Source organism: Eptatretus burgeri, chromosome 11, assembly GCF_056783735.1.
Source record: "Eptatretus burgeri isolate ZD-2024b chromosome 11, Ebu_testis_v1, whole genome shotgun sequence".
NCBI lineage: Eukaryota > Metazoa > Chordata > Myxini > Myxiniformes > Myxinidae > Eptatretus > Eptatretus burgeri.
In genome coordinates, this window is record NC_140971.1 from 32244537 (window position 1) to 32262377 (window position 17841).

The following is a 17841-nucleotide window of genomic DNA, read 5'->3' on the forward strand; positions in this document are numbered from 1 at the left end:
TCGACATATGATTTAGTCCCATCCCACAGAGTCACCACTTTTGTTTTCTGCTTCACTGTCAATGACAGGTGAGCTACGGAGCTAGAAATCGCTGCGAACAAATACCACGATAACACCAAACCCTGATAAGAAAAACGGAATAGGTCAAAAAACAAAGAAGTGGCAGGAAGTCAAAGTTGTATCAATCTTTTTGACACACCCTGCACACATAAGTGATGAGTGATACTCTTTCCAGTGGAAATTATTGACAATCCACATTTAATCATGCATCATCATTGTGAAATAAGTCATAATCCACATATAAGATGATGTCACCTCCCTCCAAGTCTTCAAAACAGCTCTTCACCACCATCTCAAAGCTTCCCCCATCCAAAATCTTAATATTTTCTACCCCCATTAATCCACCCCAAACCCACCTACTTCAAATTCCCTGCTTTCCTTCCTGAAAGTCCCTGTAGTACCGTGTCCTATCCGTTAATCAAGCCTGATGTTGGCTTGAGCGCTGTTGGCTGCTGAATTAGCACCAGGTGGGGTCGACTTAGCCTGTCATCATTCCGAGGTTGGCAAAATGAGTACCAGTGCATTGGAAGAATGGAACAGCATCAGCTGCGTTCCAAGAAATAATAGCAACTCGGCAGCCAAAGCTGCCATCCGCAAGAACAGAGGAGAGTGGAGGAGGAGGAGATTGGGACCATACTCTATGCAGAGTGTTGGTGCTGCCTAAGCAGTCTCCTTGGCTATTGGGTACAATCCTGGAGTGGTCGCCACTCCGACACAGTATATCAGCATGCTGGCACTCATTTTGCCGACCTCGGAAGGATGACAGACTGAGTTAACCCCACCTGGTATTAATTCAACAGCTGAGCGGGATTTTAACTCAGGACCCTAGGATCTAGGATCCATAGCCCACCACCCTAACCATTAAGCCAACACCAGGCATGCAAGAACAGAACTACTGTATCTGTAAATTGAAAAAAAAGTCCCTGCAGTACCAGCTTGTTTATCCCATGTCCTCTGCCTCATCTCTCTTCCTTCCACAGATTTCCCATTGTCTCTGTTCCCCACTATTTCGTGCTTCCCTCTCCCACCCCTCTTGTCTCCTACCTTTTTTTTGTATACCTTGTCGAGGCTCGTGTCGAGCGAACACACAATGCACAGCAAGGGGGGCATGAGACAAGAGGGGCGGGAGTGGTAAGGACAAAACAGTAGGGAGCAGAGACATTAGGAGATCTGTGGAAGGGAGAGGGATGGGACAGGGAACATGGGGAATAGAAGATGGACATTACATGGACTTTCAGGAAGGAAAGCAGGGAATTTGAAGGAGGTGGGCTTGGGTGGATTATCAGAGGTAGAAAAGATCGAGGATTTGAATGGGGGATGATAAGAGGTGGTGGTGAACAGCTGTTTTGAAGGCCTGGAGGGAAGAATGGGAATGAATAAAGTGAGGGAGTTTATTCCAAAGGCGGGGAAAAAGAGGAATGAAAGAGTGAAGGTGAGCAGTGATTCGTGATTTTGGTAGTTTTACCACTAAGGGGGTTGTTAGTGGACCTTAAGTGCCCTGTGGAAATGTGGTGGTGACAAATCGCAGAGAGAGCAGGGGGGGCGAGGCTGGAGAGGAGACGATAGAAGACAGAAAAGACCACCGACCAACCTGCGGTGATTGAGTGAGAGGCCCAAAGACTCAGCCTCATTGCGGGAGATGCCAATGATGCGAAATGCCTTGGTTTCTACAGCATGAAGCTGAGAAAGGTGGGAGGCAGGAGCACCAGCCCATAGGGGAGATCAGTACTCCATCAGGCTGCGAACAAAAGCTTTGTAAGTAGTCAGGAGCTCAAGAGGGCCGAGGAAGGACTTTGCACGACGGAGAATTCCCAGTCAGCGACTGGCTTTGGAGGCGAGGTTTGAAATGTGGCTTTCCCAGGAAAGGTCATGGCAGATAGTGAGACCCAGAAGCTTGAAAGAAAGGACTTCTTCCAGAGGATTGTTGAGAAAGTGGATGGGGGGGGGGTTCAAAATGGTCCTTTCGAAGAGACATAGTGAGAGTGTGAGATTTGTCCGGATTGAAAGACATGTTCCATGTGTTGGACCAGTTTGTGATTTTTTTCCAGATCTGCAGTGAGCGAAGAAGCTGCTGCTTGCCGGTCTGAGGGATGACAGATGGTACGGCAGAGGGTGGAGTCATCAGCAAAGAGATGTAGAGGATTTTCCAGAGAGTCGGAGAGATCATTGATGAAAACCAGAAAAAGAACAAGGCCCAGAACACTACCTTGAGGAACTCCAGCCTGGACAGGAAGAGGGGATGAAGGAACTCCATTTTGGGCCACACGTTGACTGTGACAGGAGAGGAAGTCTGCAAGCCATGAGTGGAGATGGCCTTGGCTATCATAGGAAGAGAGTTTGGTGAGTAGGGCAGGGTGCCAGACAGTGTCAAAAGCACGTGATATGTCCAGGGATACGGCTCGGATTTCCTGTCTGGCATTGAGGACCTCCATCCATTGTTGGGAGAGCAGAAGTAGCATATCCAGGGTAGAGTGACCTGGTCTGAAACGAAATTGATGATCGGAAATCAAGCCATTGGAGAAGAGGAAGGATTTAATGTCTGAAGCGATGATGGATTCCATAACCTTGCTGATGATTGGGAGAAGGCTGATTGGTCTGTAGTTACAGGGATCTGATTTTGCACCTTTTTTATGCAGGGCAGTGATGTTAGCAGATTTCCAAGCAGATGGCAGATGACCTTGAGCAAACGAGAGGGTGAATAGAACAGAGAGAGGGTGAGCAAGAGCAGAAGAGCAGGCTTTGAGGACACGTGGGCTGATGCCATCTGGACTGGTTGCAGAATCTGAGTCGAGCTTTGACAGCAAACTCTCCACCTTGTTAGGAGAAATGGACACAGAGTCCAGGGACAGTTGGGTGCGACTGGGTAAGGTGGGTCGAGAAAGTGACGGGTTTTGGACACAAGATTTAGAAGCAAACACACAGTTTAGGCATTCAGCTTTTTTACGTGCGGTAACTGCAGTGCAGCCATTTGAGGTAAGGGAGGGGATGGAGCGGGAACATACACCAGAAACAGATTTCATTAGACGCCACCAGGATTTTGAGGAGGGAGCGAGGTTTGAGAGTTCAGACTTGAGATGAGAAAGATGTTGTTTTCTGGCTCTCCTGAGGGTAGATACACACTTGTTTCGAGCTTTATGGAAGGAACTGAGATTACCATCAGTTGGGTTTGCTTTCCACGAGAAAAAGGTGTTGTTTCAGGACAACTGCCTCACCACAAGCTTCAATGAACCAAAGGTGGGAGGAAGGGTATGACAACTGAAGACCAGAGGGGATAAATCTGTGCATGAGGGAGAGCAAGTTTATTTGAAAGAATTCGCCGGATGAGTTGATGTTGGAGAAGGTAGCGATAGGAGACCAGTCTATAAGTTTGATGGCTGCCTGGAGACCCTGCCAGTCGGCTTGAGTGAAATGCCAGACTCAACGGCGGTGAGGTGTTTCTCTGATAATAGCTAGAGATGTCCACTTTGACAAGGACGTGGTCAGAAGAACCGATTGGAGCGGAGGAAGAGCAGCAGATATTGTGAGGGAAATTTGTCAAAATCAGATCCAGAAGAGATGGAGATCTTAACCATTGGTTGAGATCTGGGTCGGGAAGTTGACCGATTGAGTCGGTCCCAATGGGTCGCAGAAAGCTTTTGCTGAGGTGCCATGACAGGTGAGAGAGGTACCCACACCTAGCCAACTGGCTTGATGACAATTGAAGTCACCACATATGAGGAAGAGAGAGTTTGGATGAGAAGATAGAAGTTGGTCCATGGTTTCAGATCGTGAGGTGTAGATGGAGTCTTCACTGTTAGGTGGACGGTACAGTCCACATATAAACATGAGGTGGGAGTGGAGGGGAAGCCGTAGCCAGAGGTATTCCTGGGGGTGTGGGGGAGTGAGGGCAGTGCATGGAGAGTGAGGAATAGAGTCTTTGATGAAGAGAGGAACTCCTCCACCAGGGCGAGGTTCAGGTCTTCAAACCGGAGGAGGGAGTAACCAGGAAGAGATACTTGGGAGTCAGACACGTCTTGGGGGAGGAAAGTTTCTGTTAGGCAGATTATGTCTGGTTTGTCAGTGGCAACCTGTATGGAAAGATCTGAACGGTTTGAGCGAAGGCCCCGGATATTTGAGGTCCACACTTTTAATTCAGAGGTAGGGGAGGAGGCTTTTGGTGCAGGGGGTGAGGGGGGGAGGAGGCTTTTGGTGCAGCGGGTGGGGGGAGGACAAGGGACGAGGGGGGAGGTAAGGAGCGTTGATGAAAGTGTGGGGGATTGCAGAATAGCTCGGGGAGGGGGCTGAATGAGGAGAAAAGGCTTTGTGGTGCTGGGGGAGAGGGGGGGGACAAGAGAGGGGGAAGAAGGCAGTAGAGGATTTGAGGAGGGGGAGTGAAGAGATGGAGGGGATGGGAGGGGTTTTGTGGATGGGATGGGGAGGGCAACTTTGAGAAGGATGAGTGAGGGGGATGAATGGTGGGAGAAAGGTGAGGGGGAGTTTTTGAGAGAGGTGAGAGGGAGGCTTGGAGGGAGAAGAGTGGGATGGTTGCTTTGAGAGTGAGGGGTGAGTTGGCACTGAAGTTGGAAAAAAAGAATGGTTGATGGAAAGCGAACATTCATAGCAAACTGGGGTTTTAAAAAGTTTTAGGTCAGAGATGCGATTTAACACATTTCTTGAGGGATGCAATAAAGGCGAATCCAGAGAATGGAGAGAAGAAACGCTGTAACAGTTGGATTTTTTAGGCAAGGAATGGAGGAAAGGTCGAATTGAGAGCAGTCTGTTTAAATAGTAGAATAGTGCATTGTGGTACAGTAAAGAGAACCACACGTGTGAGAGAGGAAGATGAAGCATTATTACAAATCGTTTTTGTTATTTTATTATTAATTTTTGAGAGAGATTTCAATAGATTAGGTCATGGAAGTGTTGTAGAAAAAAAATCGAGGAAGGAGGAGGAGGAGGAGGAGGAGGAGGAGGAGGAGGAAGAAGAAGAGGAAGAGGAGGCCGAAGAGATGAAGAAGAATCAGAGAAAGGTAGCGGTTTTTTTTCGTTTGCTTTTTTGGATTTAAGATAAGAAAGAGATTAATTGGGAGGGATGGGGGACGTTTGGAAAGTGGGGAAGATGGAGATCGAAGATAATGGGGATAAAAAAACAAATAAACACGATCGTACACCGAGGGGAACCGGTCGGCCTCAAGGATAGGCCTCAAGCATCGGGAAAGACAAGTTCGACGAAATCTCACAAAATAGCACGATTTTTGAAACAAAACCGAACTAGAAACACACAGTAACATGTAGGTGAGAAAATAAATAGTTAAAACGGGACAAATAACGATCGGAAACTTAACTTTGAGATGGTCAGCAGAGAGCCGTGAAGGAGACCTGCTGACGCACCAAACCCTGAACCGGAACCGGAAGTACCTTGCTATATGTTCTGTGTGTTCTCTCTTACACGAGCCTCGACATGGTATACAAAAAGAAAATAAAGAAGCAGAATGATAAAGTTTACAGAAATTGATTGCAGCACTTCTGTGAATGACATTGTTGATAAAGTGTTTGTTTTCCTTACCGTCCAGTTCCAATAACATTTCCACCCCATTCCATCAAAAAAGATACATAAAAAATCCCCTGGATATGACCAACACGACTGTTGGCTCTATAAATCACTGACCATGCCCGAATAATTCTCATGAAAAAAAACACACCAACCCTACAAAGGGATTGTCCCTGCGACTTATTCATGACTATCATTGCAAAGCATGCCGATCATGTTGGGAATGACCAGTTACGTCCAGAGACTCAAAAATGACCGCAAATACTTGAATCAGGTTGATTTATTCTCTTTTTGCCCGACTCTTCAAAATGCATGTGCAGAATCCTCCAAACCCCAACTCCTCAATGCACATTCGCAGAAACCTCCAAACCCACAACTCCTCAATGTGCATCTGTGGAAACCTCCAAACCCCCAACACCTCAATATGCATGCGTGGAATCCTCCAAACCCCCAACACCTCAATATGCATCTGTGGAAACCTCCAAACCCATCAACTCCTCAATATGCATGTGCAGAATCCTCCAAACCCCAACTCCTCAATGCACATGCGTGGAAACCTCCAAACCACTAACTCCTCAACATGCATGTGCAGAATCCTCCAAAGCCCAACTCCTCAATGCACATGCATGGAAATCTCCAAACCCGTAACTCCTCAATATGCATGTGCAGAATCCTCCAAACCCCAACTCCTCAATGCACATGCGTGGAAATCTCCAAACCCCTAACTCCTCAATATCCATGTGCAGAATCCTCCAAACCCCTAACTCCTCAATGTGCATGTGCAGAATCCTCCAAACCCCAACTCCTCAATATCCATGTGCAGAATCCTCCAAACCCCTAACTCCTCAATGTGCATGTGCAGAATCCTCCAAACCCCAACTCCTCAATGTGCATGTGCAGAATCCTCCAAACCCCAACTCCTCAATATGCATGTGCAGAATCCTCCAAACCCCTAACTCCTCAATGTGCATATGCAGAATCCTCCAAACCCCAACTCCTCAATATGCATGTGTAGAATCCCCCAAACCCCTAACTCCTCAATATGCATGTGTAGAATCCCCCAAACCCCTAACTCCTCAATGTGCATGTGCAGAATCCCCCAAACCCCTAACTCCTCAATGTGCATGTGTAGAATCCCCCAAACCCCTAACTCCTCAATGTGCATGCGTGGAATCGTCCAAGTCCCCCAACACCTCAAGATGCATATGTGGAATCCTCCAACCCCCCCCCCCTCACCAGATCCTCAATGTGCATGTGTGGAATCCTCCAAACCCCCAACTCCTCCATGCGAAAGCATAGAATCCTTCAACCCCCAACATACCATGACATCAACATGGGTGCAAAACAGATAACACTATGGTAAAGCATGCAAAAGACACAACAACCGCCCCCTTTTAAAACTTCAGCAAATGCGGTTTAATAATTAGGGGTCTCATTTATCAAGAAAACCAAAGAGTGAAAATCACAATCACAAAACGAGATATCTCTCATCACAAAGCGATTGACAAGGGTAAGCGTCCCCGGCACCCACGATCCAATGATTCCCCTGTTCTTTTTGGATCACCACATGACTTTGACCATCAACATTTAGGGATAGAGTGCAAATTAAGAAAATGTGTCCCCATCTACAATGTATCCAAAAAAATGCAACATCATGAAAATCAGAGGCAAATTATACAAGGTATAATCAAAAAGGATTTTTTTGTTAATTCGGTTACGATCCGAAAATAGTCGGTCGAAACAAATATCATGAGCACAATTTCAGTTCAGGTACACTATTATGATGCAAGAACATCTTGAAAGGCCAAGCGGTCTGAGATTCCACAATGGCAAATTGAGCAATGACAAAAAACGTGTTTTTTTCACACTGTCATTTGACCTTTAACCCGGAGAGGTATGATGTAAATTAAATTTTTATGTGCCTTGATGTAGGTCTCTAGGATATCTAGAGAGGGCAATTTCATTCCGTTCAGCCAAAAAACAAATTCGTTGAATTGTGGTAAAAATTTCCAGAATTCGGTCATGCCTGTGGCGATAATCAAGGGGCTGCCAATACACCCCGTCTTCTACTCTGCTCTTTCTCTCCCTCTTTCTTCTCTTGTGTCCCAGAATGACTGAAGCACCTGTTCATATCTATATCTATATACTAATAAATGTCAATGTGTGTGTATGTGTGCTTGTGTGTGTATGTCCTCCATAACTCCAAAACCATAAAACCGAGCAGCCTCAAACTTTGCATGCATACTACGAAAACTCCAAGGAAGTGCAAGAGTGAAAATTGGGTGTTTGGATTAATTAAAACACCCCTTTTGAAGATAATTAACGGCCTTATTAAATTATATCCTTCATCGGGTGGTCCTCGGCCACCAAACTCTCTGGGGTCTTTAGGCGTTTCCTAGGTAACCTTGCTGGGGTCTGAAGCCACCATGTTTTTTTGGCCTGCTCAACCATGCCCTGACTTGGAACGGGCCGCAACGACTTCTGAACAATAAAGTTTTTGTTTTTTTTAAACTTTCCTCACTCATATTATCGAATGTGTGTTCATCAGAGCTACAGATCGCTGTTTACATCACTTTTGTAAGTACTATAGTTTTCAAATTAGGAGCTTGGAGCGATTTCATGCATTGTATGATACGATTTTTCAAGATCTACTCTCAGGGACTAATTAAAGTACATCATCAAAAGATTATTTCGGTTTTGAGGATCGTATATCGTCCGTACTAAATAAGTGGTGAACTCTGTTGTGAAATCTCATAATTTAAAGGAATAACGAGTCTTATAACTAAACCGATATACTTATTTACTTTAAGCAAGCAAGGCAATGTTCCCTCCTTCTCGGTAGATACACAAGAAAATGTGAAATTTCCAAAGCATTAAATTTATCTTTTTCTACTGTTTGGAGAATTCTATTGAGTGAACAAAAAAATTAGGAACTTGCCAAAATTAACGAGCTTCATTGAGCGATATGATGTAATGCATTCACTGCTTGACCTCGTGCCCAAAAGGCACATATCACTGCAGCATCTGGGTGCAGTGGTCTAAATAGGACCAGGGGCTGACCTAAACGGAGCTGGTCCAAACATGATGACCGTTGGGGAACAAGTTCCCTCATCCATCCTAAAGACGTCATGTTCAGCATCTGCTATTTCATCCATAGATGGGACATGGATGGTGAGTGCGAGGGCAAGCTAACATGCCAAATGTGTCTGCACACTACACCTCTGGGGCCCATGTTGCTCCGAGATCCCTTGCAGTTTAGCCTGGAGCTGTAAAGCACCCATTTACCACGTGTTTCCGCGAGGAGGCACCGCAAGGGTCTTGGCTGGAGGTAGGCTACGTGTTGGTGGAGGAGACTTGCGCACTCAGCTCCCCCATTTGCACTGTGGTTAATCAACGGTGTAAAACTAACACACCGCAATCATCAATCCCTGTTGAAAACAACCAACACATGATTCTTGAAATGTTGAAAAACATCTGTTCGAGAGGTTCAGACTTAAACGCTGATGTCTTTTGAACTGTCATGTTAGGGTGTAACTGCAGAAGTGACGCAATAATATTGTTATCGATGTCACCTCTGGATAACTACAAGAGAGCAGTGCGTCAAGAGCGATAACTCGAAGAGAGACGACGAACGCTAACTGCAAATCTGAACTCAGTCCGAATCCTGGCGCCCAAAGACGGTTTACTGTACAAGTGAATTAAGCGTGGCAGACGGGGAATCATGCCTGCGACTACGTGACGGTTTATTTATTTGGCTGAGCGAATCAACGTCACGTGCCGCATTGTGGGCTACCATTACCATTTGAAACTCGGACAAACTGCCCAGCGGAAACGCAATTCGGACCAACCCCAAGCAGGATAAATCAGGACACATTCAACACTTCAATAATTTATTACACAGCAAGCAAGGCAATCGAAAGAGTGGAAAGTGACTGGAAGAATGAGGAGAAACACAAAGGGGAGAAAATGGCAGGGGGTGGGGGTGGATTGTTACATCAGAAAATGGTGAAGGAAATCATACGCGGAATTACAAGAGTTCAAACACATATAAAGCATATTAAACACACGTATACATTTTCTCTTCGGACTTCGCGAACATTACTGCATGGTAAAACTTGGAACATTCACTAAGCAACAAATGAAACATGGTTCCTAGACACCCAAATAAAGGAGGGTAAGAACGAGAGAAATTTCGAGTCGAGGAAGAAAGAAATGTGATGAAAGAAACAGCAGGGGATTTGAAACGCACACCCACAGCAAACCTTCAACCGCTTCTGTGGAAGAAATTGTAACCTCAGCTCGTACTTGAACCTATGTCTCACATCTACTCCGGCTCTGTCCGTCACACATGTTGGGCCTGCGTGGCCTCGGAATGTCTCATTGCAGGGGTGAGTGAGATGATGGCAATACTGGAGGGTTCGTGATCTGTCCGGGGTGTTGAAACAACAATGCACCGAGACTGTGTAAATGTGTGCAAAGCCGCACAGAAGAACGAACTGAGGTAAAATGGCAAGAAAGTGTCGTGGTGAAAGAAAAAGAAGGGAGCACAATGTGGAAATGAGGAAGACGTGAGGTGGGAGAGAAAGTGAGGAATGAAAGTCTGCTCCGGCAGAACAAAACAAAAAGTGGAAAATGGGTGGGAACAGACTCTTATATCTCTGTTTTGGCTCAGGCATTCGTCGGGGAGAGAGAGAGAGACAGAGAGACAGAGAGAGAGAGACAGAGAGAGAGAGAGAGTGAGAGAGAGAGAGAGAGAGAGAGAGAGAGTGAGAGAGAGTGAGAGAGAGTGAGAGAGAGTGAGAGAGAGTGAGAGTGAGTGAGTGGTGAGTGAGAGTGAGAGTGAGTGAGTGAGGTGAGAGTGAGTGAGAGTGAGAGTGAGAGTGAGAGTGAGAGTGTGAGTGAGAGAGAGAGAGAGAGAGAGAGAGAGAGAGAGAGAGAGAGAGAGAGAGAGAGAGAGAGAGAGAGAGAGAGAGAGAGAGAGAGAGAGAGAGAGAGAGAGAGAGACAGAGACAGAGACAGAGACAGAGACAGAGACAGAGACAGAGACAGAGACAGAGACAGAGACAGAGACAGAGACAGAGACAGAGACAGAGAGAGAGAGAGAGAGAGAGAGAGAGAGAGAGAGAGAGAGAGAGAGAGAGAGAGAGAGAGAGAGAGAGAGAGAGAGAGAGAGAGAGAGAATTTCACCCCCACTCTGGGTTTTATTCCGTGCCCCTCCTCTTCGCTGGCTGTTTGTCTTTGGCCACGCAGCGCTGCATTTGCGTCATGCTAAGGGGCTGGCACGCAAAGGGGTCTCCACAGCTTCTGTCTCAACTTATGCCGGGGCAACTCCGTTATTCTGCCACCAGGCGAGAAAATGAGTGACCGGGTTTGCGAGCAGCATTGGAATGAACATGAAGGGAAGGGATAGAAAGATAGAGATCGAGAGAGGGGTGGAAAGGGGGAAAAGGAACAGGCCCTTATACTGCTTATACACGTAACAAATATCAATCACATGAATACGATTTACCCGACTCTAAACAGAATGCGAAACAAATAACTGACGAATATCTGTGCGTGTGTGTGCTTCCATTCCCTTGGGGGGGGGGGGGTGCACAAAGCCTGCATGACATTTACTATGGTGGAAACACATGATAATGGCAGCAGGTGTAAATACGGCTCGTGGTTGTGCTCAGATCCTCAGGGTTTTGGTGATGCCACAACTTTGCTGGTTGACAAGATTGGAGACTTGTTGATGTAAACGAACGATGGACTTGTGATCTTGGATATACAGTAAACGCAACAGGTGTATGTCTGGTGTATTCTGATATAGTACATATATAAACTACACAACAGACATTTGTCTTAATTCGTTCACTAAATGGTTATAAATGCAAGACATGCCATATTAAGGGATGGGATATTTAGATTTGCATACCTGTAATTAGTGAATTGCTGGATAACACGAGAATGTTGTTTTTGTGAAGTTCTTGGTTAAACTGCATTGATGTTCCATATGCGCTCACGAGCTGTGCATTATCTCCCACAAATGTCTCCATGACATTATCACGTTAAACCAACGTAATAACATTTTATCAGATAGCTCAGACATGGCACATATTGTCTTATTAATGTCATAACAATTTTAAATATGTACCTTCATTACTGAATTGTAATAACTATTTCTGTGTACTTTGCAGTACTGGGCTACTGGCCACCGGTTTTTCATTCCGCATTAAATACAAACCTGTTTATTTACCTGAGGGTTCTGTGTCATTTTGATACCTTTTGCCATCGGCTTACACTTTGACTAGACATTCACCAATCCCAAAAAAAACATTCCGCTTTGAAAGGAATGGCAAGGTCTAAATGAAGCCGTTACCAGGGACCGGCAGGCCAAGACCACGGCCCTAGCCGGTTCCCCGGTGGAGCCTTCACATTCTCCTGACACATGACACACAATTTCACAATACTTTTGATGTGTTTGTTGATATTTGGCCATCACAGGTATCTCCTGGCCATTTGTTTCATTTTTACCATGCCCGAATGTTTAGCATGTAAATCGGTGAGTAGAATCTTCCATAGGGATGTGGGAATAACCACACGAGAATCTCACAGTACAATATCGTCTTCCACAGAAAGTTCCAATCTTTCGTTGTGATAAAGACGAATCGGGATTATCATTATCATTCCACCCATGTTTCATGTACATCATTCCACCCATGTTTTGTGAAATGAAGCACTTTGCTGAGAACTGGATCCTTCTTTGTTTCAGCGACAATGACAGCAGCTTACGTGGTCTCATCATTTATCAAGAGTACTTCAACAGTCACTTGTTCAGGGTGTGTAGGATGACCTTGTAAGGGTTTTCAGGAAACGGAAATCCACGTACAAACATTTTCCTTGACTGTGATGAACTGTATGGTGTAGTTGTAAGCCGACAATAGTAAGAACCCCCTATTGATCCTTGCTGATGCTAACTGTGTGGTTTGTGCTCCTTAAACAGAGCCACCAGAGGTTAATGATCCATCACGAGTGTGAAGTGTCTCTCCAGAAGATATTGTTGTGGGCCAGGGTCCGGTGGCGATAAACGACCACGAGGTGGAGCAGTAGAGTCGTCTCCCATCGAACACCCGGAATTTATGTTGTGACCCTCGAACAACTCCAAAAGGTCACGGGTCCCTCACCGGACCGTGGACGCCAATATTTCGACCGCGTGGCGTAGGGTTAATTGTCTCGATCTCCAATATACCTAAATAACCACGCAGTCTAGCTACCGTCGAAACCACACCCATGACGGGCTCTGTCGAACCGGGTCGCTCTAGCGACCTTGGTCCATTGTAACCGAGCGGAGTTACCAGAGCCACGCCGGTCCCAATGACAGCTTACGGCACCAACGGCCTTACTATTTCTCAAGCCGGAACCATGCTAGGCCAATGAAAGAAAACACGCACAATAAACTGGAACATTTAACACAGGGATTTATTTTACAATAGGCAATAATTGGGAAGGGAGACACAGAGCAGAGTTATCACGAATAAGAAATGTAATTCACAATGACCAAGGCACTTAACAATTCTACTTACAGACGGGGCCCACGGACACACACACACACCCAAAAGAAAATGTACCCCATGGGTCTTTATTTGGTAGAGCCGGGCCGGGGTACCTTACCGCCTCGTGCGGTCACACCAACTCCAAACCACCATGGTGGGACTCGAACCCATGACCCAAAGTCCACGGCCCACATTCCTGGCTGCTCGGCCGCCACGACCACGAGAAGCCACCGCAAAGGGCCACAGACGATGACCGAGACAAAGTCAATCGGCACCAAGACTGCAGACGAAGCCAATCGGCACCAAGACTGCAGACGAAGCCAATCGGCACCAAGACTGCAGACGAAGCCAATCGCCATCAAGACTGCAGACGAAGCCAATCGCCATCAAGACTGCAGACGAAGCCAATCGCCATCAAGACTGCAGACGAAGCCAATCGCCATCAAGACTGCAGACGAAGCCAATCAGCACCAATACTGCAGATGAAGCCAATCGGCACCAAGACTGCAGACGAAGCCAATCGGCACCAAGACTGCAGACGAAGCCAATCGGCACCAAGACTGCAGACAAAGCCAATCGGCACCAAGACTGCAGACGAAGCCAATCGGCACCAAGACTGCAGACGAAGCCAATCGGCACCAAGACTGCAGACGAAGCCAATCGGCACCAAGACTGCAGACGAAGCCAATCGGCACCAAGACTGCAGACGAAGCCAATCGCCATCAAGACTGCAGACGAAGCCAATCAGCACCAATACTGCAGACGAAGCCAATCGCCATCAAGACTGCAGACGAAGCCAATCGCCATCAAGACTGCAGACGAAGCCAATCGGCACCAAGACTGCAGACGAAGCCAATCGGCACCAAGACTGCAGACGAAGCCAATCGGCACCAAGACTGCAGACGAAGCCAATCGGCACCAAGACTGCAGACGAAGCCAATCGGCACCAAGACTGCAGACGAAGCCAATCGCCATCAAGACTGCAGACGAAGCCAATCGCCATCAAGACTGCAGACGAAGCCAATCGCCATCAAGACTGCAGATGAAGCCAATCGCCATCAAGACTGCAGACGAAGCCAATCAGCACCAATACTGCAGATGAAGCCAATCGGCACCAAGACTGCAGACGAAGCCAATCGGCACCAAGACTGCAGACGAAGCCAATCGGCACCAAGACTGCAGACAAAGCCAATCGGCACCAAGACTGCAGACGAAGCCAATCGGCACCAAGACTGCAGACAAAGCCAATCGGCACCAAGACTGCAGACGAAGCCAATCGGCACCAAGACTGCAGACGAAGCCAATCGGCACCAAGACTGCAGACGAAGCCAATCGCCATCAAGACTGCAGACGAAGCCAATCAGCACCAATACTGCAGACGAAGCCAATCGGCACCAAGACTGCAGACGAAGCCAATCGGCACCAAGACTGCAGACGAAGCCAATCGCCACCAAGACTGTAGACGAAGCCAATCGGCACCAAGACTGCAGACAAAGCCAATCGGCACCAAGACCGCAGACACTCTAACAACTTCCAACCCTCTCCTCTCTTGAGGTGGAAGCGATTTCTTTTTCCTCCCACTCGCCGCCTGATTGGACGGTCGTCTCGAGGCGTCTCGAAAGGCCCGCCTCCCGAAGAGGCTCTGTCGTAGCTTTCAGCACGCTGGCCTCCCATTGGCTGGGGCGCGCGTGCGATGCTCGCCCTTCGCTCATTGGCTGGAGGAAACGTCCTATGCCCTTCCTTGGAGCGGAGTCTCGATCTGAGGCGATGGAGGTTCCGCCCACGCCTTCAGCCAAAAACACGTGGGCAATGGCGACCGGGTTGAGTGAGGGACGGTGCTGTTGTTGTAGAAGATGTAATAAACCTGACTATAAAATAACTCACAGCGCACACACGAAATTCCCATTCGACAGATGGACGGGACCCTGACTATAAACACATACTTATCGAAATAAGTGAACTGCGGGGGGGGGGGGGGTGCTGTCTGTCTGTGTGCAAATGGCTTCCAGATTCGTAACAATATTGTCGAAAATTCATCACACCGAACACTATTCTAATTCCCGATGACTCCCTCTCAATTTCGGAGTAATTTTTCTCTGTGTTGTTCAGAGTTCTCAATGCATAGGCCATCGGCTTTAACTCACCATCTCGAATTGCTTGAAGTAGGACTACCACCACACCAAAGGAAGAAGTATCCGCTCGAAGAACCGAGTCAGCATTAGGGTTGTAATGACGGAGCATGTGATTTGAGCACAAAGCAGCCTTTATTTTTTTTGAACGAAAAACCTTGGGGTTTAGACCATTTCTTCACCTCTTGTTTTAATTTTTTTTTAGAAGCGTGTACAAAGGTGATATGATTTCGGTGGAATCCAAAACAAAATAGCGAAGGAAATTTGCAAGGAATGACTAATTCTCCGACGCTTTCGGGAACCACTGCCTGTTGGGCCGGACCAGTCTCATCGCTTATTGGCGAATCATTGATTTACCATAAGCCATGTAGCATTGGGATTCTCATGTAATGTGTGTACTATGTGGGAATGTCTTTATAGTTGTTGAGGAACTCTGGGAAGGGTTCGAAACAGCGTAGCACTTACCTTGTGTAAGTCTTCCTGGGTTGCTTTCTGCAGCTTCTTCGGCTTGAGGAGTGTGGGAGGGGTCAAATATAAATATATTTCCATCCATTGAGACCATACTCTGTGCAGAGCGTCGGTGCTGCTTAAGCAGTCTCCTGGGCTATTGGGCACAATCCTGGACGGGTCGCCACTCCGACGCAGGATACTCGAGTGGCTCAATCATCCCAGCAAGCTGGTACTCATTTTGCCAACCTCAGAAGGATGACAGGCTGAGTCAATCCCACCTGGTATTAATTCAATGACCGAGCAGAATTTGAACTTAGGTCCCGAGGATCCCAAGTTAAATCCACCCAGTAAAACGTGAGCACTGGATACAATAAAGGACCTATGGTGCCACAAGCACATAATCACTCGTTCACAATCGGGGGATTGTGGGATGTTGGGGGGGGATGGGTGGGGCAGGCAAGGTCTTTTAAAGGATCCCGATACCAAGGGTCGGGCTCGCTCCACCATGAGCTATGCTGAACAAGCTGCACAATAATAAATAGCTCCACCATGGAATCCAGCCTGCAGGACAGACCAGCGAGCAGAATGGAGCAGCCCACAACCATGGCATCCAGCAGAGGTGAAGCGTTCAGTGTACCTAGGAGAGGAGAGTTGCAAGAACTTGTAAAGCAGCCAGAGAGAACAGCCTGGCAAAAGAGAGTGATGGAAGGGCCACCAGACACGAGAGCAGTCTCCACGCAGAAACTGAAGGCCAAGAGAGGAGCATGCTGGAGAAGAGAGAAGCAGGCACACTGCACCCGCTAAAATGGGCTTCTAGATCGAACTCACAAAAACATTACTTTGAAGGATGACTTACAATTGGTCTCAACAATGAAGCTGCTCTGCTAGTTATGACACCCCGAGCCGTAACCAGGTCGTTTACCAGTCATTCGGCAAATAGCCCCTCACCATCGTGCTGAGATGGTGGTGAACAGATGTGCCCTCAGATCTCAGATCCCACAATCTCAGATCGTCTCCAATCAAAAACCATAATATTTTCTACCCTCGTTAACTCCTGCCCCCACCCCAATCCCTCCTTCTTCCAAATCTTCTCTTCATTTTGTCCGGTTGCATTCTGATCCGTTCAGTGTACCAGTACTCGCTCTTCCCTGAGCCTCGACTATGTATAAAAAAACAACTCACCCCTACCCCATGCACTGCCCCTTTCTTTTTCACCTTCCCCACAGCCACACCCACAGCACCTGACCAGTTGATGACAGGTAGCTGCCAGAGTGATCAGCTCTCATTAAAACAAACAAGGGACACAGGCAGTGATCAAGGGGGCCTGCCATAGGCCCCCTTATGGGTCAAAGCAGAAGCACCTCTTGTTATCAGGGAGCTAAGCCCTCTGAAGCAATTATTTTATAAAGCTACGAGGTTTTAACGACAGTAGAGTACTCTATTTAAAAATATCCAAGATGGCTTTGAGAGCACGTCAACGTCACACTGTGTATGTACAACAGTCCAGCTGCATTATGACCGAAATAAGCCAAATGCTGAGAATATGGGACTAACGGTAACCCCAGAAGTTGCGAAACGGGACACCGGCATAAAATTGGATGACCCTGTAAAAATACGGGGCGGCTTTCACAGTGATTGCTGCAAAGGTAGTGCACTTCCTGTCGAATATGTGTGCAATTCTTCATCTCATGATAAACCGTCAGCCGTGCTTCACAGGAAGGGAATTGTGTTCCTCAGATGGACGTCAAGCTGGGGACCTGTCTGGTAGCATTAGTTCCTGGATATGAAAGGTCCCATGGTGTATTTTGATGACCAGTGGGTGATTGTCGCCAGCACCCTGAAGAAATTCCAAATTCCTGCCCCAACCTAAAAGGGATGTACTGCATCAGCCAGATATATATCTGAGCTCAGACTTGTGGTTGCATAAAATTCACCTTGAACCATTTAAGCCAGGCACACCAGAATAGCAGAGCATATCAGGAGTTACTCACAGGTGTAGGCAGCCAGTCACCTGAAAAATGAAGTCCAGTTCAGACTCCCACCAAAAACGTGTCACACTATCTCATCAATCAGCACGACAATTTCATTTAATGTGCACACAAAATGCGACAAACAATATAATACATTTTAACAGGCG